Genomic DNA, 23840 nt, shown 5'->3' with positions numbered 1-23840 from the left:
CATCCATGAAGGGAGCAATTCCTAAGAAAAAATTGCACAGAACATCTACCTTCCTCACAGACACTGAGTTTATAGAATAATCAGGAAACTCTTCTAACAGCCCAAGGATGCATCTTGCACCGAGACTTGCACCAAAATACTCTGGTGTCAGTAATTCCTCTTCTAACTTCCAATAAGGGGGCTGACATGGCTTATGCCTCATTTTGGATTTTTTTTTCCCCTTTACAAGTGGAGCTGATTTGTAATACTTTTCTTTGGAAGCCAAGTGTATCTGTTTTAATACAGCTTTCTACAGGACATTTTTCTTAGGCCCAGGATAGCATTCTGTAGAGAAAAATAACTGGTAACTCAAAGGCAAGGACATTTTCCTGTGATTGCAAGAAGATAGGTTTAAGCCTCTCTTCTTCTAATTATTGCACTTTTTAATATTAACTTCTTCAGGAATTTTCCATTCAATTTGTTTTGCTTTGTTCTGAAATTCTTTTCATGATAGAAAAAGCTCTTTTTCAGCTAATTTATAAGAGTATGAAGTCACAGTTACAGTAAACTCAAATAACCAGGAGTGCTAAATAAGGTATGGCTTCTGGGAGCACTATGTCAAATCAAATCTTAGATAGTTGCATGCCTTTCATGACCAATGCTTCCATTACTGGTTATGGGAGTTCTGGATTTATTTAAATTTTCTACATTACAGGACACAGCAGAAATAATGCAGGGGATCCAGGCATAACTAAACTATTTAATAATAACTAAACTATTATGGCTAGAGAACTGCTTTGCTCACCCTAGATTAGAGCCTGGATGTGACAAATATACATCAAATGTGGACAGTTAGAAGGCTAAGAGGATGGTGCACAAAAAAGACAAGCTAACAGGATATTACAGATACATTTTAAATCTCTGGAGGAGCCTTTCTTTCTCCTTACTAAGCAGAGAGGCAGACTAACAGATTAAGTTTTATCCAACATCAAGCATATAGTACTTCTCTCTGCTTGGTAATTTTGGTATACATTACTAGTCAAACACATGCTGTGGAGTTTGTGTTTAGAAACTGGTTTATGTTTTGTCTTAGCTATGACCTGCTCTGTACCACTTTTATCTGATAAAATCAGACAGCAGTTTAAATCCAGGTCTCCATGGATTATTTTGTCTGATAAACCTGTGGTGAATTACAATTAATAAGTAACCTTGTATTAAACTCCAGTTTAAGTCTTATTTCTTAAATTGTAAAAGTATTTAAACATGTTGTTTATCATCTAAACTAAACAAATAAAATGTATATTATATCATTCTCAGTTTGATCCAATCTTAATTTGCAAACTCATGAATTTACATATACACTTCTGTAGTCTTGTAACTTGCTTATGTTTTTGAAATGACCTACTTTTTTTCTGCCTCACATTACTGTACTCTTAATAGTACTTTGCCCTGACTGATTGACAATTACTTGCATCATGAGATGACAAGGGAAGCTCATGACATCTGAGCATACTGTCCTTGTACTGCTTCCTGCTTGTTGCAAAGGTTCCATAATATAGATGTATCTCCCTGGCATCATTAGTAGCTGTCTTCATTGACACAGAAATTCTAGGGCATGTGGTGGGGTTAAATTACCCTCAGTTAATAACCACTTTTAGGTTGTTTCTTTTTGTACATACACACACTAACTGGTCCCTTAATGCATCATTTAAGCTCTCTGAACTGGCAATGCTCTGTTAATTTTCTTAATTCAGCCACTTTAAAAAAAAATTATAAAAGTGGAAACAGTCTGAAGTCACCAGCAGTTTAGGGACTAGGTGATTTTGTGCAGTTTCCACAATCTATGTAAATGTTTTCTCCACTGGTTTAATAGAAACTCTTAGCTTATGCAACAGCTTAAAAAGGTTAACCACCATTACCCTCTCTAAACCCACAAAGCTTTTTTTGCAATTTAGGGTATTAGTTAGTTCATATTGGTTGAAGCCTGAGATACAGGTGGGTCAGTTCTCTATTGAGCTATCAAACAATAGCATTTCCCCCAAGTTAGACATTAACCTTTTTTCTTTTTTAAACAAGCAATTTACTCACAGTCCCAGTGGCTACATGATGTTTTTTCCTTACATTTTTTGCTAGGCTTTAATCACTCTCTATTTTACAATATTTTATAGGCGTCCATTTTATCATCAGTGTTATGTTCTTTGCCATTGGCTTAACAATTGTATTATGAAGAAAAGAAATAATCAATTTTACTGAGTAAATTACATATGTAACTTTTAACTAGAATTGTATACAACTCAGGTAACTGTATTTTAGATCTAAGAAATGGCAAAGTAATCATAGTAAAAGAATTTACAAATAATTTCAAGACATATTACCAACTCTTTTACACCCAGCATATAAAGAACTTCTCGTTTGCATATTTTTCAACAGTCCCTGAGCACAGCTCAGTTTTATATATTCCAGACACCAAAACATGAGGCTTTGCAGCATATCTCTGGTCATTTCCCCTGTTTATACATTGTCTGCTTTACAGTGCAATATTTGACTGTGTAGCATAAAAAAAGATTAATTAATTTTTCTTTACAGAAGGAAGATTCAGGTATTATTGGGAATGTATTGTGAGCATCCATACTTGTATTAGCTCAGTACTCACTAGTTAGTAATCAAAAAAAGGAAGCTAAATGCTTGGAATATTAGAAAAGGAATGGAATAAAAAGCTAAAACCACCCTTATGCTGCTGTAGGAAATCCAGGGCATACTCACCTTCTAACAATGTAAGTACTTTGGAGCCCCACCTCAAAAACAGTAAAGTAGAACTAAAAGAGATGCAGAACCAAGTATCAAGGTTTCCAAATATAAAATGCCTAAAAAAAAATAGGACTTTTCAATCTGGAAAATAAACAATAAACAGTTGGCATGACATGTCTATCAAATTGAGAGTAGCATGGGAAAGATAAGTCAAGGATTGTTGCTGTTTTTTCCTTCCATGTAACAACTCAGGGCTTCAGTTGAATATTAGGACCTAGACTATTTATTTCTGATATTGTGTGACAGGAGAACATATACCTTATCTGTCTGTAGTAAGAGATGCCACTCAGAGGCCATTAACACCCTTCGTTCACTTTCTGATATGTAGTGAAGTTACCACTGGAAAACTCCACAGTTGGCTGTAGTTCCAGGTGCACATATGGAGAGAGAGACATTGGACTGCAAAAAAAAGAATTTTAAATCAGAATGCTTAATGGTATTTCAGCATAGATTATTTCAATTTGAAATAATTTCACATTTCTTTTTCTACCCCTTTGGGCTGCTGCACTGCTAAAGTATACTCTATAAATAATAGAGCAAAGGTATTTTTTCAGTCTTCTATGCAAGAGTTTTCTCTGCACCCCTGCTTATTACTGCTCCATAATACTGAAGCTTTGTATAGCTCAAAAGGCCACTACACTTCATAATAAAGCTTTACTTGTAAAACAAAGGATATTCAAAAGCTGTAAATAAATCAAAGTGAAAAAGTGGGGAATAATTAGAGATAGGAAAGCTACTTAGACAATTTAACTTGAAAATAGGATATTCTATAGGAAAATGGTAAAGGCTTGGGATTTTTTTTTTCCATTTTTAGTGTCTCAGGTCATCTGTCTAAAGACACAACAATTTGCTCACTTTGGGTTTTATGTAACTGCTGTTGCAATGATCACAGCCAATACAGCAGAATTATGCAGGTAACATTTTGTCTTAAGTGGCATTGTGGATCAGTGAACACACACTCATTTAAAACTTCAAGGAAGGATAGACATTAGAATCATTAGTCATATGTCAAGAGACAAGAGGTGTAATAAAAGTTCTTTCCATTATAATTAGACAAATTTCTGAAGTAAAACTCCACTTACGAAATATCTCTGGATATAATTTCTGCCATTACCCTTAGCACTAGAAGAAACTTAGAGAGACTTCAACTTAATAATTTTTTAAGCTTTATGTGTATCATTGACATATCTGTTTATGTTTCAGTCATCAAGACAGGAAAAGCCAGGGTCAATGTCTTCATCCCAAGTTGTGACACTATTTTCAGTGTCACTTTATGAAGCATGGTCTAATAAATATATATATGGATCTTTGAAGTACTGTGAACACAATCTTCAGCCTACATCTGTGCTTGGGTTTCCTCCAAGATCATAGAAAAGATACTCAGAACTATGGCGATGTTATGAAGTTTTGATTCTGGCAGTCGGTGTTTTCATGAAATCCCCAGTTTTGGCTCTTATGTCAGTACTTAAAAAACAACTAATCAAACAACTGATCAAACAAATTCTAGCCAAATTTGTATTAAAAACTCTGAAGTATAACGAGAAAAAAAATCACAGATGCTTTATTGGAGTGCTACATGCCTCTTCAATATATTGCAAATGCAGCAAACGGAAAACCTGTTGCTATAGGAGTTTATGTAATTTCTACTGAAACTCTAGATGCCAGGTCTAGATGTCATCCTACAGTAGCATTCTAGTTTGACATATCTTGCAAAAGTTAACACCATGTGGCAAAAAGGAACACCCATCCATGGATACTGCTATGATCAACTTATGACGTGGACCAAGCAAGGGACAGGCTGTGTTAGGAATAGCTTGGTATACACACACACATACACACACACACACACACACTGTAGTGGGGCACTGAGGAAGACATTTTAATGAGCAGATTGTGATATCAAACAGAATATAGGCAGTATACAACCATAGGCCTTGAGAGAGGCCTATATGTTAGTGTTTGAGTGACTGATATATAACGTGAGCACATACTGTGATGTCAGTATGCACTACCTTTAACCATGTCCTGCAAGAGCTCGTTCCTATGGAGATGTGTAAGAGCATAAAGCCCAAAGTGAACCTCCATATACTGCATGGAAGGTTTGGTATTGTACTCATTGTCCTTATCTTGACCCACGATGCTTTCATCATATTTTTCTTCCCCTGTGTAGTTGAAGAGGAGGAGTGACAGAGTGGCTTTGGTGGGCACCTGGCATCCAGCCAAGGTCAACCCACCACAAATATACTAGCTTCCAAATTTTCTATCAGCAGAAAAAGAACTTCGGACAGAAATGAAATACTCAGACTTTCTAATCATTTAGAATTATAGAAATTGTATTAAATAATTTCTTCCCTCCCTAGAAAGAGTCAAAATGATTTCACAACTAAATGTTAAAAGTTTCATTGTAGCGTTTCACTAGAAACCGTTACTAATGATGGAACAGTGTGGATGCTTTTTCTGCTGTTAAATAAAATCGCAGTTAAAGAGTACCAAATCAAGTATGTTTCATTTGTAAAACTTTTAGCATTTTCTTATGTGAAAGACAGACTATTTCTTATTTGTAGTATAACCCATACAAGATTCTATGCTAAAGTTAGAAGTATTATTTCAGGTCCATTAGTGCTAAGTTTCATTTTTCAAGGTCTCTCAGGGCAGCTAAAATAATAGCAAAAATTGAAGACATACGCTACTAATGAAGTCTGTTTCATAACCTCAGAGCTATGTTCTTGCACCATTCTGACAAAAAGTAATTACTTTCTTTATTTTACCCAAAGGCTAAATTTCTAACATAGGAAAAAAGAGGGGGAGGCGGGGGAAGAGAATACATGTTGAATTAAATGTGCAGAATAGGTAAAAATAAAATAAAATATTACTCACTAGTAAGCCTGTAAATTCTAGCTGAGGTTAGTCATATACCCACCAAAAAAAGGTAAAAGTAGAATTGTTTGCTGGTTTTCCCCAATAAACACTATTTTTAAAGACACTGAAAACTGACACATCTAAATAAACACTCATTTTTATTTTAATCAAAGTGAATTATTCATGTCAGCAATAATGACTGTAGTTTTATAACAAACTAGGCTGGAGTTCTGTTTAGTAATGTGTGCACTTCTGTCATAACAGGTGTTACAGTCTGACATAAAGTTTCCTGTGCTGAATTTTTATTAATAATATTTTGACAGTTTTTGGTTTTATACTGTAATTACAAGAAGCTGGTTTTTTCCTTTTTGTCTTTCCTCCATACCTCAAAAGTGATTCCAAGTTGTCACAGTATTTAGGTGGGGTGGCTGCAAGAACAGAGCACACTAATCAGTGATCTATAATCTAAAATGTATTTATTAAACAGAATAGGTGTAATATGTGATTATTGATGTTTATTTTAAGATTTCTGCTCTGTGGCACACACAAACCAGCCCCTCTGGTCCAGTTTAGAGCAGTACCACAGACCAGAGGAGCAGGACTCTCCCTCCAGAGTCAACGTGCCAAGCCCTGGCCGGTGGCTGGGCTCCTATGCCAAGCAGCTCCCCCCTGGGCTCGGCCTTCCCCATGGTGCCAGACACACGTGCATGTGTTCCACTGTGCTCCTGCCTTTCAACTGTTTGTTGTTTTTTGTTAATATCAGCTCACTGGCTTAAGCCACCACTGACATCACTAATTAGTGACCATCACGGGGCTTCTATCACCCGCTGGTCTGCTGCCTCAAATGTGTTAGAAAAGTCTGCAGTTTGTTTATTGCTTTGTTTTCCAGCTCATAACAGGTTAATCTAGTCAGTTGGAACTGGGCAGATCTAGTCAAAGTCACATTTTTTTGGGTGGTGCTTTTGGGTGGGCTTCATCTCATAAAACTAGCACTGAAAGCTGTTGTATTCCTCACAGAGCATAATAGTTAGATGAGAAGCATGATATGAAACCACCGTCAAGACAATCCTTTATCTGCACAAGGTCATGTCTTTGTTCAGAGCTTCACAGTACTCCAAAGAAGCTGTGAGTTCAACTGGTTTAATTAAACAAATACTAAAACCTTTTGTTAAAATTAATTCCAAACTGGGCCTATGTACTGAGCTTTAAATGAATATTAAATAATCTAGAGTCATCCTGGATAAATAGGGTCTGAGTCTAGCTGTACTGCTTCCACAGCATTCCCAGAGCTCAGATTACATTTGGAAACATGGTTCATGAGGATATTTAGCATCTTTATTAATAAAAGGATTTAGCCAGCTTGTAAGGCAAACAGGTCCCTCAGCAATTTGGATAGAATACTGTTTATTGAGAAACAGGTAAATTCCTTTGCTGTATTTAAAATATGGTTTCATCATTGCATAGTATCTAGTGGAATATTCCAAAATAAAACCAGGAAGAAATCAGAAGGCAATTTAATGTGCTCTTTTTAACTTCTGTCCAATCAACACATTATTTTTGTTCATTGCTTACTGTCAAGTACCCCAGTTGTTATGGACATAGCCCCACTACACTGCTTATTGAATTAATAAAAAATCTTATCATAAACCTGGTCAACCAGCTCAATATCTTTCTATTTCTGATCTCTACATTGAATAACCAAACCTGCAATTGTCATTCTCAGACTAGACAAGAAACTTTAATTGAAACTCTTATAGTGAAACATAGTTATGCATGTATTCAGCAATCTTTTTCAGACTTCTATTTTTATCTCTGTTTGTGTCTTCTCTGAAGAAGGCTGCAAAATTTTTTGGATCATGATGTCAGGAAAGTGGACATCATGAAGGAAATTCAAGGAGAACAGAATTATTTAAGGAGTATACCTCCATTCCTGAACATGGGAGAAAGCAAAGAAGTAGAGTTCTCTGAAGCTTAATTAAGGAGTCATTTTGGCATGAGCAACACAGCCCAGTTACTAAGACTGAAAAACAGAGACACATGCTTTATGTTGATGCCTGGTAACCTCGAAATCTATGAAAGCCATAAATGTGTTCCTGTCATTCTTTTTTTCTATAAGTGGATCACACTTAAGTGAAACTTCCAGATTGAAGGGGACATACATTATATATATAGAAGTAAAAATTTACTTAAACTCTATTTCCTGAAATGCTAGCATTAAAGAAATAGGGTTTCACATGTTGGATGAAGGATAGCTCTCCTTGCATTGCAATCATGTGAAAGGAGAAACATCTTCCAGTGTCAGAGTCAGAAAATGGATACAGGACTCTGCCATCAGTAAGAAACTCTTCTGTAGTAACAGTGTTTCAGACAACTTCAATACATTAATACTAAGTAATATGGTAAAAATATTAATAAAGGTACCATATTATAAAAAAAAAGTTATAGCAAAGTAAAATAGCATTAAATATAAATATTTTTCTGACTGTTATGTAATTTGGTATTTGGAAGCAATTTTTTTTTTTTTCCTTTTCAAAACTAGATTCCTATGAAGATTGTAGATTTTATGCGTACCCCATCATATCAGTAATTCTGAATGGACATCCAAGAGGGGAATATTAAATCTGATATGATACCTTAATATTATGGTCATAATTCCATAATTAACCCTTTGACAGAAAATAGGTGAATTAAGGCAATAAAGATGTAGGACTGAAACAAAATAGATTTTTAAACCCTGAAATATGGATAAAATATTTTCAGGTTTCTCAAGTGGCTGGACTGCAGTTTTTAATTGACATCTGAACTCTAGTTCCTCATCAAAAAGATTTTAGGAAAAGCTAGAAGTAAAAGAGAGCCAACTCCTCTAAAGCCAGATGCTAATTAAGCAGAGTAATTAATTATTTTGACTAACAAGCTCAAAGATCATCTGAGAAGTGGCCCTAATTAGATCTTTAGTATCCCAAGAACATAATATAAATAAATGTATTAAATCAGAAAGGCATAGTAAAATATATTACACTTTGGAAAGAGTGTATGTCAGTATGAATGAAGATCAGGTGACATCCATGTAAAGGTCAGATATTTTTGAAATATTTAGAGCAGTAGCTACAGGGTAGGCTAAGGGTGAAGTCTTTAAATTGGATGAACAACAGAAAATTTCCAGTATGAACCTTCCAGATTATTAGTAGCCATAATATTTTTCTACATTTGACATTTCAAACTTTAGTAAGTTTTCCTTCCTTTACAGAAACTATAGTTATAGTTTTCCTCAAATAAGTAAGTAATAAATAGACAAACAAACACAAACAAACAAATAATTCTTCCCCACTGCCAGCTCTTTATGTGGACATTTCTTCAGTGGCTGTCTCAAGTTTTGCATTTCAGCAATTCTGGAGAAAGTAAATACAGTTGTTTTCAGAGCAGCCTTCAAATTTCCTTGACCTTATGTGATGTGGCATTAGATCAAGTTACGCTAAAGAAACAGCACTGACTCTGCTGACAACTGATTTCTCACTTGTGATGGATGAAGACATCTATATATTAATTCTTTTAGATTTATAGTTGTTGTTTGAAACACTGACCATGATCTCTTTTTGATTCTGAACAGTCTTGTATGAAGTGAAGGGATTGCCCAAGTGGGCTGCCCATATTTTTGTTTTGGTGGCCTTTGAGGATCACAAAAGAATTTTTTATCATTTTTAGAGATCTTTAATCCAGATAAAGGTCATAGAAGCTTATGATGAGTGAGGGTTATAAAAAATGGGAATAATTACTGGGAAAATTTACTGAGAAAATGTAATACTAGCAAGCCAATGTAAGTGGTGAAAACTGTTTTTAAAGAAATGAATTTTCAGAGGACTTGGTGGAATAAAGAGATACGGATAAAAAAATGAAACTTTCCTAAACATCAAAAGTGTTTCTTTCCAACCTGTGTAAAATGGAATCAGCATAAGCTTCTTTGTTCCCCCAGGCTTTTTTGATTTTTAAACAGGTTATATTAACTGTCTTACAAACACGTGTGCAACTGAATACATGGCTGTTATGAAGCAGTTAATATAGATCTAAACATATCAGTGCCTTCTTTTTTAATACATCAGAGTAAGTTAATTGAAATATAGGCTTATCCTTTTGATCTGCACTTTCCTACTTGGAGGTTTCATCATTTGCTACATGTTCCAAAGATGAAAGCTACTTCAAATTATACAATATTGATACTAATCCATCAAATATTGGTTTATGCAAGCTGTTCCCCAAGACATATTAGATACCAAAGGACTTGCAGGTGAAGTTCACCTGCAAGTTTACAAGTTGTTAAAGTTCTAATCTTTGGTGTTCAAGGTGTTTATCTCTCTGTGCCTGCATTTACCTGAAAAATCAATAATAAAAAGAAGAATTTGCATGATCAGTTCTACGAGTTGATGAAGTAAATGTTAGTAGTCAGAAACTTCCAGGAAAATCCTTAGAATTCACTTCTTTCTGTATTATTTGAGTCTGGGTTAGTTATCCTTCATATTAATTCTCCCAGGATTCTCTTGAAGTAAGGGCACACAATATAGGGGCAAATCTTTGTCTCAGAAAGATTCTTGGAAATATCCAAAACCATATTCATTTTGGATTAATCTGATTTAACAAAAGTTACAGGAGCCGATATTTATGCTTTTAGCTGTATTTAGGTACCTCAGAAGATAGGGCATAGATTATCAAGGAGTTCTGGCTACAAAACTCATGGTTTATGTTTTGAAAATATTTGTATTACATTTGCAGCTTGTGTTAAATTCAATTAGCAATCATTAAGAAATATGTTATTAGCAAACCACAAAAATATTAACAAACAGATACTCCTGACAGGCAGTGTTTATACATATGTTATTTATTTACACAGCTTACTTTCAGCTTCAGAAGTTTTAAAGGTAAGCTCTACTTAAAGTAGAAAAAACTGATACACACAAAAGGAAGACTACTACTCAAGCTGTTTTAATTCTCAGAGCAAAATATGCATGATTATGAAATGGTGCAACCAGGATCCTCAGAGCGTATACTCATTATTTGCAGTGGATTTAAGTACAAGGTTAAAGTACATTTTTGGGTGCTGCAGTGCAATAAAATTATTGGTAAAATGGAGTGAGTTCAACCACCAAAATGATTATGAAGGTGGAGAGTATAATATAGCAAGACATGCTAAGAGATCTGGATTAATTCAGTCTTTAGAAAAAAAAAGACTATGGGAGTGTCTTACTGATGTCTTTAACAAATAGATGGTTATAGAAAAGACAGAGCTAGCCTCCACGTGGAGGTGCACAGTGAAAGGAAAATAGGCAGTAGACACAGTTATGTAATAAAAATTCCAATTAGATGTTAGAAAAATAAATAAATTACAATGTGGCTGGTCAAATACTGGAACAGTTTGCCCATGGGAAGTGTGAAACCTCTTGGAGGTTTTCATAAACAGACTATGGCAAAGACCCTGAGCAAGCAAATGGGTCCTGTTTCAAGCAAGGGGTTGGACCAGATGACCTCCTAGAGTCCCTTTCAAAATAATTTATTCCCTAAATTTATAATAGCTGATTTGCTCTTCATGGGCTATTCAGATCAGTTTTAAATTTTCAAACCTTCAACTTTTCTCTGGAATTGTTGCTATTGTGCAAAGTACATCTAATGTACTGATATTTATTTCTATCCTGCTTTATTTCTTTATTATTTGAGCAATAAACCAGTACACCATTGCCTTGCTCATTGTAATTACCTAAAACCCAGCAGATTTATTTTTTTTTTTAGCTTCAGGAAAGAAATGAGATGAAACAATATTGATTAGTTAGAAAGTAAAAATGGAATTAGACCTTCAGCACAATTTCTTCCATAAAGAAGTGTTTTGGAGGAAGATTTTAGCACCTGAACAAGGATATCTTATGTCCCTGGGATCAGCACAAAATTCTGTTAGCTACATTGCTTTCATAAAACTGTAATATGCATTTGATCTTCCTCCCATAAAACTGGAGTCCAAGTGTGTTTTACAGCATATCAAGAATTTGATTAAATTAAAAGTTTTAATAAAGTTTTTATAATTAAAGATAGAAGTAGTAAGGTTGTAAATATGTATAAAGGTATTGTACCTGGTTTATTGTCCTATGCATGGAGGTGTAGTAGGCATGGAGGTGTTTAGTAGGCATGGAGGTGCTAGGTTGACAGTTGGACTAGATGATCTTAGAAGTCTTTTCCAACCTTAATTATTCTATTCTATTCTATTCTATTCTATTCTATTCTATTCTATTCTATTCTATTTTATGCCATTAGTAAAAGAAAGTCAATCTCTTTCAGTTATTTAAAGAAATATTTATAGATTATATATGTGTGTGTATATGTATATATAGGTTTACGCGGATCAGGATTATATGTCCAGAAAAGTTCAATTTTCTAGGCTTTTTCTAATTATTTTTGTCTTGATTCCTCAGGCTTGATTGCCTCTTATTCTTTTTGAACTACTGTCCTCTACTTCAACCTTTATTCTATTGCCTTCAAAGTGTGCAACAGGATTTTATGAAAGACGCAAGTTAAAAGTCTCATCAGATTACATTTTTGTTATAATGCTAATACTTCCATCGTCCCTTGATCTGTTGTCATTGAGCACTGTGTTATATCACAATTTAGATAAACAATACAGTTATAAATTTTTATGTATTTTATTAATTCCTCAAGTTAACAATGAGATATAGTAATGCCATTTCTAGCTTGTGCTAATAACTCACTTAATTGCTTACACTGGCATGAGGTCAGTGCCAGAGTTTTTCTATGCCTTCATATGGATAATTTTATTTTTCTTGTGATATCATTTTAAAATGATGAGGCAGTTCCAGTTCCCAGTGCTGCAGACCTCATAGGAGCCATGATAAAAGAGATTTGTGTATGGGTTTTCCTACCTTCTCTGGGTACTTTCTTCCATATTAGCTAGGCTTGAACTCATATTAGCCCCCTGATTATCCATTTTGCCTTCCTACTAGCTTGTATGCTTCATTAAGGTACCTGACCAGAAAAGTTTCTGGCAGAGAAATTAATACACAAGCCTTGGAGTAACTTGAATTAAGGCTCCCACTTGCAAATAGTATGAGTATGACCACTATGTGGCTGGAAGACTAGGATAATGCAGGCAAGCCAAAACTATCCTAGCAAGTGTCTCTGTCTTAAATTTCTTCCTAATAAACACTTAATAAGCATTTACATGTAGCCTTATCTTTAACCTACATAAAAGGCTATGGGCTTTACAAAAACTTTTGTGAAGCACATCTGAAGCATTTCTAGGGCAATATATTCCTGTTATAATTGTCTTAGACAATAGGGCTACTGCAGTTCCGGAGGAGAACTGGGGGCTTACAAACACTTGTAATGAGCTTGTGAGGGTACACAATTTTGTGTTAATTTTATCCCATAAATGTTGACATTTTTGGTATCACAGTGTCTGCTTATAACTGGCATTAATAAACCAGATGATCAGAGAGAAAAAAGAAAACCTCATAAGGTTCTCTGTGAAGATCTGAAGCAGCTCTTTTGGGCAACAAGCCAGCTTTATCATTTGTGTAAGGAATTTCAAAAGGTTCTTATGCCACTGACTAACAAAAAGGCCTAAGTGGCTCATCGCCATCTCTCTGCTGGGAGAAAGATCTAAACATTTGGCTATAATAACCCCAGGACCAAAGATGCTGCTTTGTAGTTTGGGGTCCTGAGAATCCTTCACCTGACGTGATGCACAGGTTACTTCACTACTTCATCTCTGCAATGTTTTAGACTAATCAGTCTTTCTGTCGGGGTTACCCAATCTGAGGAGCTTTGCAACCTACAGTCTCCTCAGTGAATTGCTGTGCTTCTGCAACAGCCCAGTGGCCAAACTCTGCTGTGCAAATCTATGTATATACTTCTTTCAGGCTGTACCACAGGAAAAGACATTTGCTGTTTACCACTGAGAGCCATGGCTAGAAATGTGTCATCTGAGTGCAGGGAGAAAAGAGGAAAGCATCACTGTTTGAAGGACTGAAGTGAAGCAATAGATAGGACCATGTTGGTCTAAATATTTTGCTTTAAGGGCATGTTTCTACCCAGTGGGTAATGCAGACATCAGTAAAGTTACCTCATATACTGCCCTGCTATCACCATGGCCAAATGACCTGACAATATTGATTTAAACCCAGGCAAAGATGACCTTAAGGGTCCTGTCATGATCCACCTAAGTCTACGCCCAGAGAGCCTTGGAGATACTCTTGGAGACTGTGAAGAGTTCAGGGTCATTGTAATGTACACAGTATTTAGATATTGGCATCCATCCAGTCACACAAACTGCATTTTGATCCAAGTTTTAAAATTTAAACAAGTGTCCCTTACAATTAAAAACATGATTTATAAGGAATATTATTTATTCATGAGTAGTAACTGATAAGTACTATACATGTAATTTAGCAGCAGTGATTTATTTAACTATACAATCAACTGAAGGAGGTGTAAAACACTTGAAAGGGTTTAGCATTCTCTTTTCCTTTGCCCTTATCCCCTTTTCCTCACATTTTTTCTGCTGATACTCAGCTGATAAAAACAATGCCACTGAGATATAAATGTAAAGCAAATTATTTTCTGAACATTCAGTTTCAACCAGGTCTTCTTTTTTGTAGTGGTAGGTACTGCTTGCTTTTATCTGGCAAATACATGCTAAAACCTTGTATTTGGATGGTGTGCATTTTTTTATGTTCATTATCTTCTAAAAGGGCTGGGTTGCAAGTCCTTTATCCAGACAAATGCAAAGTTTGCAGGCATAAAAATAATGGTTTGAGCCATGAACATAACAGCATTTCTTTTAGACTTGCTAGGAATACAAACTACTAATTCAAATCTGTTTGCAGTTTTCATTCCAGAGGATCCTTTCAGAATTTCAGGGAAATGCTGAACAAAAACACATGTTTAGATGAGGATTAGAAGCTGCCCTAAAGGTCAAGATAAACTTTACAGGGTTTCTTACTCTGTCATGGTTTCTGCTTCTTTGAAGCTTATCTTAGTGCACTTTTCTGTTGCCTTTTCCAAACTTTCACCCTGGAAACTTTCATTTATAAATAACTGAGCATATTGAAGTGTCTTCCAATATATGTTGAAGGAACTGAAACATTCTCTCTTTCCAGGCTTCTTTAACGAATATGAAGAGAAGGCCAAGCACAGGAGAAATCGCATCTGATCCTCAAAAGACATTGTTCACATAAATCTGCTTTCTGAACAAAAATGTCCGTTCTGGGTCATTCAGTTCTGTAACAAAAAAGAACACTGTCCAAGAATCACTAGCTGATTAATCAGTTTTGTCCAGTTATTTTCAGCTACAAAGGACACCGAGATAATTGAGAATACATATTCAATAAACATTTCAATAGCAATATTGAAACTAATCCTTTCCACTATCTCCCTTCCACCATTTTCTTTAGTATTCCATAGTATTTCAACTTTTTCCTAATAATCTAGATGAATTTTTCTGTATACTTAGTAGGAGTGGGGTGATTAAATAGAATAATAGATGTAAAGAGTGATTTCTGCAATAGTTCAAAAGATAATTCAGCTATAAGGAGGGAGCCTTGAGCTAGTATTCCCGGATTAAACACTGTCAGAGATGCATTATTCCTGTAGCACAGATTTTCCTGAGAAGTTCTTCATATGAGACACAAACATAAACACAAAGATTTTGGTGGAAGAACTCTGTATTTTTGTTTGCCTTAGGTACTGTATTCATTTTACCTTTTCTCTTGGTTGTGAAAAATACCATCACTTAAAATTTGTCACTGCTTTTGAGCTATTCTCAGTTTTTTCCTAAGCAAGCTGGAGTAATCCTGTTGAGTGCTTTGGCAAGCAAATTCACATTTATGTTTAGAGTAGCACAGAAGGGAGTGCCACAGCCTATAAGAAACAAAATATAACCCAAGCAACAATTTCCAACTACCCACTCAAAAAAGCCAGAAAGACCTAGGTGATATTTTTAAACCCCAAATTTATTCTAAAAATACAAAGCACTGTTACATTACTGTAAGGTTGCTGCTGGATTAATATTTCAAATTATTACTTATTCATATTCTTAATTTTTCCATTATTATCTTTAAGAAATTATTTTTTAAAAGTCTAGATAAGGAAGCCTAAAAACACTGAAGATGTGACTTAGCCAGCACCAGCTGTCTAAAAAGTAAGATGTCCAAGTCTAAACTAGTCACACATGGTCTTCCTGCATGCATCGGCAAAAGGAATGTCTCTCTACCCCATGGCTTTTGGTGCTTAATATAAAGTGGGATTAAGTGCCCAAAGGAGAGAGGCAACTTCAGAGGTGGTAAAGAAAGCCTAGAAGACTATCTTAGACTAGCTCTCTAACTTGGAATAGCTGTGATTTGGTCAGATGAATCCCAGCCTTATGTTACAGGCTTACTCAGAATCAAGACTATAAACTCCTTAGTACTTCAGAACAGAGAAGAGTATCATGATTTTTCTATATTCCTGATTTAATAATGCTAATGGGAATTTTGAGTGCACACAAAATACAGTCTTATAGCAGATTGGACATTTTGGAGTTTGAGAAGACACATTTTCTCTTCAAGTGAACGAGCTGTATGAAACAGACTGTTACGATGCTTTTAAAAATAAACAATATTGTGCAATTGCATGAAATCTTTTTAGATCTGCAGTTTAGGCAATGACAACTTGACAACCTCTTGTTTCTTTTTTATCTTACATCTTCTAAGGCCAGACTGCTCATGATATTAAGTGTCCAAGGAAGTACACAACATTTCTAAAGGAAAATGGTATCCTTTGAAAAAAACTCCCATCTCTGCATTCTACAGATTAATCACATTGTTTTTAATGCAAATTCTTAAATATTAACAAAAAATATAATATGTTCATTACTTGGGACATTTTCTAAAAATTATGTTGTAGAAAATTCATGTAGTTTTGTAGGTATTTATATTTGCCACTTAATATTTAAGGACAGAATTATGTATAGAATTAGACTGGCTGTGCCCTGCTAACATTTTAGAATCCTTGGAGCATGTCAACCAATAGATTGAAAATATTTTTAAATGGATTTGGCTTTTCAACCATTTTCCACATTTTTTTAAAAAAGCTATTAAAATTAATAACTTTTCAGAATAATGTTGTAAATAGAAACGAAATTTCAAAACAAGGGACAGAAAATTGGTGCTCAACTTTCTACATTTTCAAATGCCATAGAGAGCAAAAAGGATCTAGTAAATGCACTATTCAGATTTTAATTAAACAATAAGCTCTAATACTTGGCTTTACAGCTAAGGTGTGTTCTCTCTACATTTGTCTATGATGGATCTCAGTTTTCCTCTATAACACAAAATTTTGATTTGTGAAGCAGTAGAATTTAAAATGTAAAAATTTTCACTAAGTACTTGCATTTCTAAAAGATTACCCACTACTGATCTGTGACTTTCTGTTGACTCTTAACATTGTTTCGGAAATTCAATAGCGGGGATATAGTCTGACATTCCATTCCAAGCATGTCACTCAGTCTATTGCGCTAAGCGTTGTCAGGTTGATATAAACATCATCTAGGAGAGGAGGGATTGAAGAGGAAAGAAAAGATGAAGAAAGCAAGACAGTAAAGCTACAGAGGTTGCAAAGTTTTCAAGAACAGCTTGTAGCAGTGTTTAGTTTGTGATTCAATCCTCTCTTTAGTCCTTTTCAAAATTTTTTGCTATAAAATATCTTTCTTCATAAGCAAAAGTTAAGATATGTAAGAAAAGAGGCCTTACCTATATTGTCCCTAAACTCTGTCATTCATGTAGCAAATTCATTTCTCTTACTGCCTTTGTCTTGTCTTGGACTATCTTCAGCATAGGAGCCCTACAGGCTATGAACTGGGCTGTGTCTAGGTTTTCCCTCAGCAACCCATAGAAGAGTTGATTGTATCCTTGCAGTTCGGGCTTTCAATCCCTCCTCTCCGCCCCCCCCCCCCCCCTTTTTTTAAGTAAGTCACTTCCCTGGGAGTGTCCAAAAGAATGTATCAGTTTGACCTTTCCATGTTTTGTTGCTGTCCTTGCTCATAGTTCCCGTAATGATAATTTGATCATAATGATCATTAAAATGATCATTTGCCCTTCCCTCTTCCAAGATCAGTGGTCACTGGTGATCAGAATCACTTCAGATGTTGTTCAGACTTCAGGGATTTCTTATAGATTTTTCAGTAAAGAACTATTTGATGGCGCATATAAATGGTAGTGATGTTCCTGTAGAGACGTGACTGTTGCTTTGGCTTTCATCCTCCCAGCAATGTTTGAGCCTTTGGAGAAATGTGTGTTATTTCCATCTCCTCCATGCTGTGCAGAGCTGGGAACATTTTTGCTCTGCATATCTCATCTCATTTTAAATGCATTCCCCAGCAGTGCAGGAGGGAATATTTGTAGGATGTATTTGTAAAACCAGCATTTAGAGTTTAAAAACCTATTTACTTTCAGAAATATAGCCTTTCTTGGTGTCTACATGCTTTTTAAAATCAGGACAAATAGAAAAAAGACAGCTTACACACAAAATACTTAAGATACAGAAAGAGATAAAGGATTGTGAATGCCATATTCAGTTTAAATTGAGGGAAAGTTATAGTATTCCATTATTAGACGTCTAGTGGTTGAATAAAAACTGATCTTTTACCAGTGGCTACTCCCTAAGTTCCTTTGAACATTCTTGAACAAATTCTCAACAGCTAAGAAATGTCAGAGCTCTCCTCAAGCCAAAAGTTTTACATCCACTAAAGATCTCTCTCTACCTGTTATGTACAAAACCCACAGATGTGAACTGTGCCTTGTGAGATTTTTCATTTACTTTAATGGATTTTCAGGATTCATGTTTGTTGCATATATATCTCTTACAGAGCTCCCCAGAGATGACCATCATTTCTTAAAGATGAGATTCTGCCACCTGTTATCACTTATAGTATATGAGCTTTGGGAATCTATAGGTGAGAGCTATCCATGCCTTTAAACTGAGTATATCCACTTTTACATGAAGTTAATTTTATAGTATTGGAAAAAATTACTAGTCCTGTGGCCAGGAGGACTGGGGAAGGAAAACCAAACCAAACCAAACCAAACCAAAAAACAAATCAAAAGTTAAAACCCTAGCTATCTTACAGCCCTAAAGCCCTAAAAGCCCTGCAGGCATATTCACATCTCATCTACTGTGTTACTGCACTGTAAGAAAGGGATCAGACACACAAATTTTCAGAAACTGGAAATTTCCACTGTTTCCCTCCTTTTGAGCAACTTCAGGATGCATCTGCAGGCATGAATTTGCATTGCTGAAACTTTATATGAACCAGATCTGAAGCTGTTAACCTTTCCCTTGTTAAGGTTAATGGGCAGTAGTACAAATAGATTTCTACAACTCTGCAGAATGTTTTGAAGTAGGCCAATCCTAGACTTTTTCAGAAACACAATTTCCATAAGTAGTCCCAGTGTATCTTTAGTTCTGGGTAAGAACAGGTTTTTCAGATGGGCCTTTGGGGGGGGTGGGGAAAGATGCTTAAGATCTGGTAAGCAAAAAATAAATGAAAAGTTAGGTGATTTGGTTATGATGACATCAGAATGAAATAATTTCCTTTAAATACGCTTGGAAAGTGGAAAGATTGAGACAGTGAAATGGGACAGCAAATTCTGAGAAGAAGCATATGCTGTAACCCCAAAAGGTTTTGCGGGCACAGGCAACTAATTTAATTGTAGCTTGTGGCACAAATACTCTGCCAGTCTCTGTGACATCTTAGAAATGGTATTTGAAGATTGTGTTTTCATCACAATTTTTTGTTTTCTGTATCTCCCAAGCAGTGTATCATTTTAGTGACTAAAATAAATGAGAAAGTTCTTTGTATATTCCTCTTCAATATCAGGTAGGCTCCATCTTTTAATAAATGTAATATTTATTTTTATTTTCACATGTAGATGCCAAAACAAGTTTTATGTGGCTTGACAGCTACCTTCTGCATGGCTGTTATTCAGGGCATTACAAAGCCTTTCTAACAAATAAAATCCCTTTCAGATAGATTTAACTGGAAATTATCAAGCTGTTTGGTCTTTAATGAATTAGGTGTTTATTAAGTGAGAATAAATTAAATTATTTGCATCAATTTCAATACCTATGTTCCACTAACTGACAGATCTGAATTACTAATGATTCACAAAAGGGAAATTTGTTATTAGTGATAAGAGGATCAGTTTTCAATAATATTTTAAATTATTCAGAGAAATAATGCTCTGAGCATTTTAATATGTAACATGGATTTGCAAAAACATTTATCTCAACTATTTTTTTTCAAATGAGTAGAAAATATTCTAAGCAACAAGCAGAAAAGCATTATTAGATACACGTATAAATATATGTATAATCAAATACAAAGCTAGTTTAATAAACTCATGACTTTACACAAGACTAGCTTTGCTTTTCAGAAAAATTCATTCTCAACATCTGATGGAAATAAAGATACATTTTTCCACATTCAGGAATCACCTCATTATAATGAATAGTAAGTGCAGAGACCTTAATATCATAAAACTTTCTATCATTACACTACACATAGGACTTATTTTCCCTCATTAAAGCTGGTTTCAAACCAGATGAAAGAGTAGGGTAGCTATAAAATGTAACGAAACTTTAATATCCCTATCAGGGGAAAAATATTAGTTGGGGAATGTCATGAATAAATATGGACTTATGTTTATAGACCAAGGCAAAAATGATATTTTCATTCTGTAAAAAAGCATATGTTAGGCATAAAAATATTCAGATGTAATCATGCTTCACAGTAAATTGGGAGCTTAAAGTGAGTCTGAATCAGTTTAAAATAAAAAGCTAAATTCTACTCACAACTAACTAAGTATAAATGTAGCATTTCGATAAATCAGTGCTAAAGGGGCATTTTTTTTCTCCCATATTGCTTCAAATCTCAGAAAAATTAATTTAAGTTTTATGACAATGTCATGATATATTCTAGGATAAGTAAAAGCTGAACATGTCCTCTTTATACTTAAACTAGGATTGAATAGAAAGAAAATTCCTAGGGAGACATCTGGATAGCTTAGAAGAAAATATATGGTCTTTTATTCTGTTATGACTAGAGGCACAGTATGACTAGAGCAAATTGAACATAGTTAAGTGTGTATCTATATGCATTTGAACAAAATTAATTATGTTTTTCCTATTTTCTTATTTGCTAAATGACTAAAAAAACCCCTCTGCAGTCAAAGTAACATTTGCATTTCTACATACCAACAGTTACAGGAAGTTTTTATTACCAGGGGTGTGCTCAGTGTACAGGTCAAAGAGAAAGCAAAGGATTGAGTAGTTTATGTAAATAATTCTGAGCAAAGGGAACAGAACCCAAATAACCTGGATACTAACCTAAGCCACTATCTAAACATGCAAATGTTCCTTTTGAGCCTATATTCCTGTGAAACTAGACTTCTATGATGAGTCTATACAACATCTTTCTGTCTGTCTCCTTAATATCTTGTTAACGTGGTGGTTCATTCAATGAAATAAAAGAGAAGGATAGTAAAGACAATCAACTTCATGCATAATTCCTAGGAATAAGCACTTTGGAAGAGAAGAGATGGAGGTTCAAGCATGCAGAAGTTTCTTTTAATACATATATGTAAGATATATATATACACACATATATATGATTGTTACTGTGTTTGTATAGCTGAAAGTGACAGAGGTTTGCTCCATAAAACTGTGATGTGGCTGGGCATAAGACTTGTGACTGTGTGCATTTCCAGTGCACTTAGTCATCCTAAGAAAACTCCAGGAATGCCCCAGTTAGTGTCTGCATAGATGACACAATGGAATGATTTGCAGGGGTTTTACTGAACTTCTAGGCAGAGTCACGACAAGGAGATTGACAATAGTCCAGGCCAGGTGACAGCTCAGCTAACTGGTCATCACAGGGACTCCTGGGTAGGACCTCAGGCAGAGCCATAAATTCTCCCTGGCAACTCCTGCTCTGCGTAGGCCAGTTGTTAGACACTATTTGTGAGTTTAGATGTGCTGATTAATATCCTGGAGGAGAACTGCAGGTAATTCCTACCACAGAGAAAAGAATTGCCCAAACTCTATCTAGATAAGATATTTTTAATTGGTCTGTAGAAACTGTACCTGCAGGAACAGTCCCATCACATAGTCTTTGGTACACAGTTAAGATACTTAGGAGTTGTTTTCTACATAGTTTAATATAATCAACAGAAAGGGATCATGCCTGTGCTCGAATGGTCACACAGGACCATGGGCCAGCAGGATTATAAGAACCAAAGTGCAGTTCAGGGAATGTCCAGGACAAATCATCTTTCTTCTCTTGTCTTTCTTTTCTTGTCTTTCTTTTCTGGTCTCCACTCTCCATTAGACTTTCGCACTGGCCATATGGGACTGTTAAAAGATGAGTGAGTCTTACTGATCACTCCTTGGCTCTCCAGTCGACGAATCAGCTTATGGATGGGAATCAGGGAGTCTCGGTTGGTGCGATATTGCTGCTGGTGCGCTGTTGTAGTAGCAATCGGGACCTGTTGTTCTTCGACCCTCAACAACCCCACAACAGAAGGGTCCTCTGAAAGACTGGGCAGGGTGGACAGCTGTTCAATTTCCTCCGTCTCCAAGGCAGCTATACCAAAAGCCCACCGGTACCCTTTTGGGTCCTTGAAATACCCTCTCCTGAGGTAGTCTATGCCAACGATGCACGGAGCCTCTGGGCCTGTCACAATGGGGTACTTTTGCCACTCATTCCCTGTTAGGCTCACTTTGGCCTCCAATACAGTCAGCTGTTGGGATCCCCCTGTCACTCCAGAAATACAGATGGGTTCTGCCCCTGTATAGCTTGATGGCATTAAGGTACACTGTGCACTTGTGTCTACTGGAGCGTTATACTCCTGTGGGTCTGATGTGCCAGGCCATCGGCCGACTGATGCCCAGCCAGTCCCTGAGCAGCAATCGCTGCCCCCCCGGCCAACTCCCCCCAGATTATATACTGAGCATGACATCATATGGTATGGAATAGCCCTTTGGCCAGTTTGGATCAACTATCTTGGCTGTGCCCCCTCCCAGCTTCTTGTGCACCTGGCAGAGCATGGGAAGCTGAAAAGTCCTTGACTAGGTGTAAACATTACTTCGCAACAACTAAAACATCAGTGTGCTATCAAGATTATTCTCATCCTAAATCCAAAATATAGCACTATATTAGCTACTAGGAAGAAAATTAACTCTATCTCAGCCAAAACCAGGACAGTTACCCTGTGCAAAAATCCCAATAAACAGTTTTTTTTACTAACACTGTCTCTATGAGTGTCTGTGCAGTATGATTATAACTCTCCAATGAAAATCTATTGTCTTGCTATATCCAACAATGATTTAAAATATGAAACAAAAATATAGTTCTACAGAACAACAATATGCAGGCCCCAAATTACTTAAGATCTCTTATTTCCAAATCCTATGTATAATGAATTTATTTTTATACACTCTGGTGGTTTAAACTTGGCTAAAGGCAAAACTCCCACCCAGCCACTGTCTCACTCCCTGTCCTCAACAGGACAGGGGAAGAAAGTAAGGTGGAAAAGGTTTGTGGGTCAAGATAAAGACAGGGAGACCACTTATCAGTTACTGGCACTGGCAAAACAGACTTGAGTTGGGAAAAAATTAAATTAATTAAAAATAGATTTGGATAGGGAGAAAAAAAGACAAAAAAATTAAAACAACACCTTCCCTTCCCTCTTCCCAGCTCAAGTTCATTCCTTCGTTCCCAGATCCTCTGCCTGTGGATATCTGTTTCAGCACCTGGAGCACCTCCGCCCCTTCTTTTTCTCTCACCTTGCTGCTTGCAGGTCTGTTTCTCTCACTTTTTTTTTTCCTCATGCCTCACCTTTGTGCAGCATTTTTTGCCCCTTCTTGAATAAGCTATCCCCAAGGTGCCACCACCGTGTCTGCGGGGCTCAGCCGTGCCCTGCGGTGGGTCAGTTGGAGCCGGCTGGAACCGGCTGTGTCCGGCATGGGGCAGCCCCGGCCTCTCCTCACAGAGGCCACCCTGCAGCCCTCCCCCCTGCCCTCTGCTGCCAACACCTTGCCACCTACACTCAATACATACACAAAGGCTGAAAAATACAGCATGTTTTATCACAAGATATATTGCAATT

The sequence above is a fragment of the Ciconia boyciana genome, chromosome 3 (genome assembly GCF_034638445.1).
Source record: "Ciconia boyciana chromosome 3, ASM3463844v1, whole genome shotgun sequence".
NCBI classification, from domain to species: domain Eukaryota; kingdom Metazoa; phylum Chordata; class Aves; order Ciconiiformes; family Ciconiidae; genus Ciconia; species Ciconia boyciana.
The sequence above is the reverse complement of the archived record's forward strand: the minus strand, read 5'-3'. Positions refer to the sequence as shown.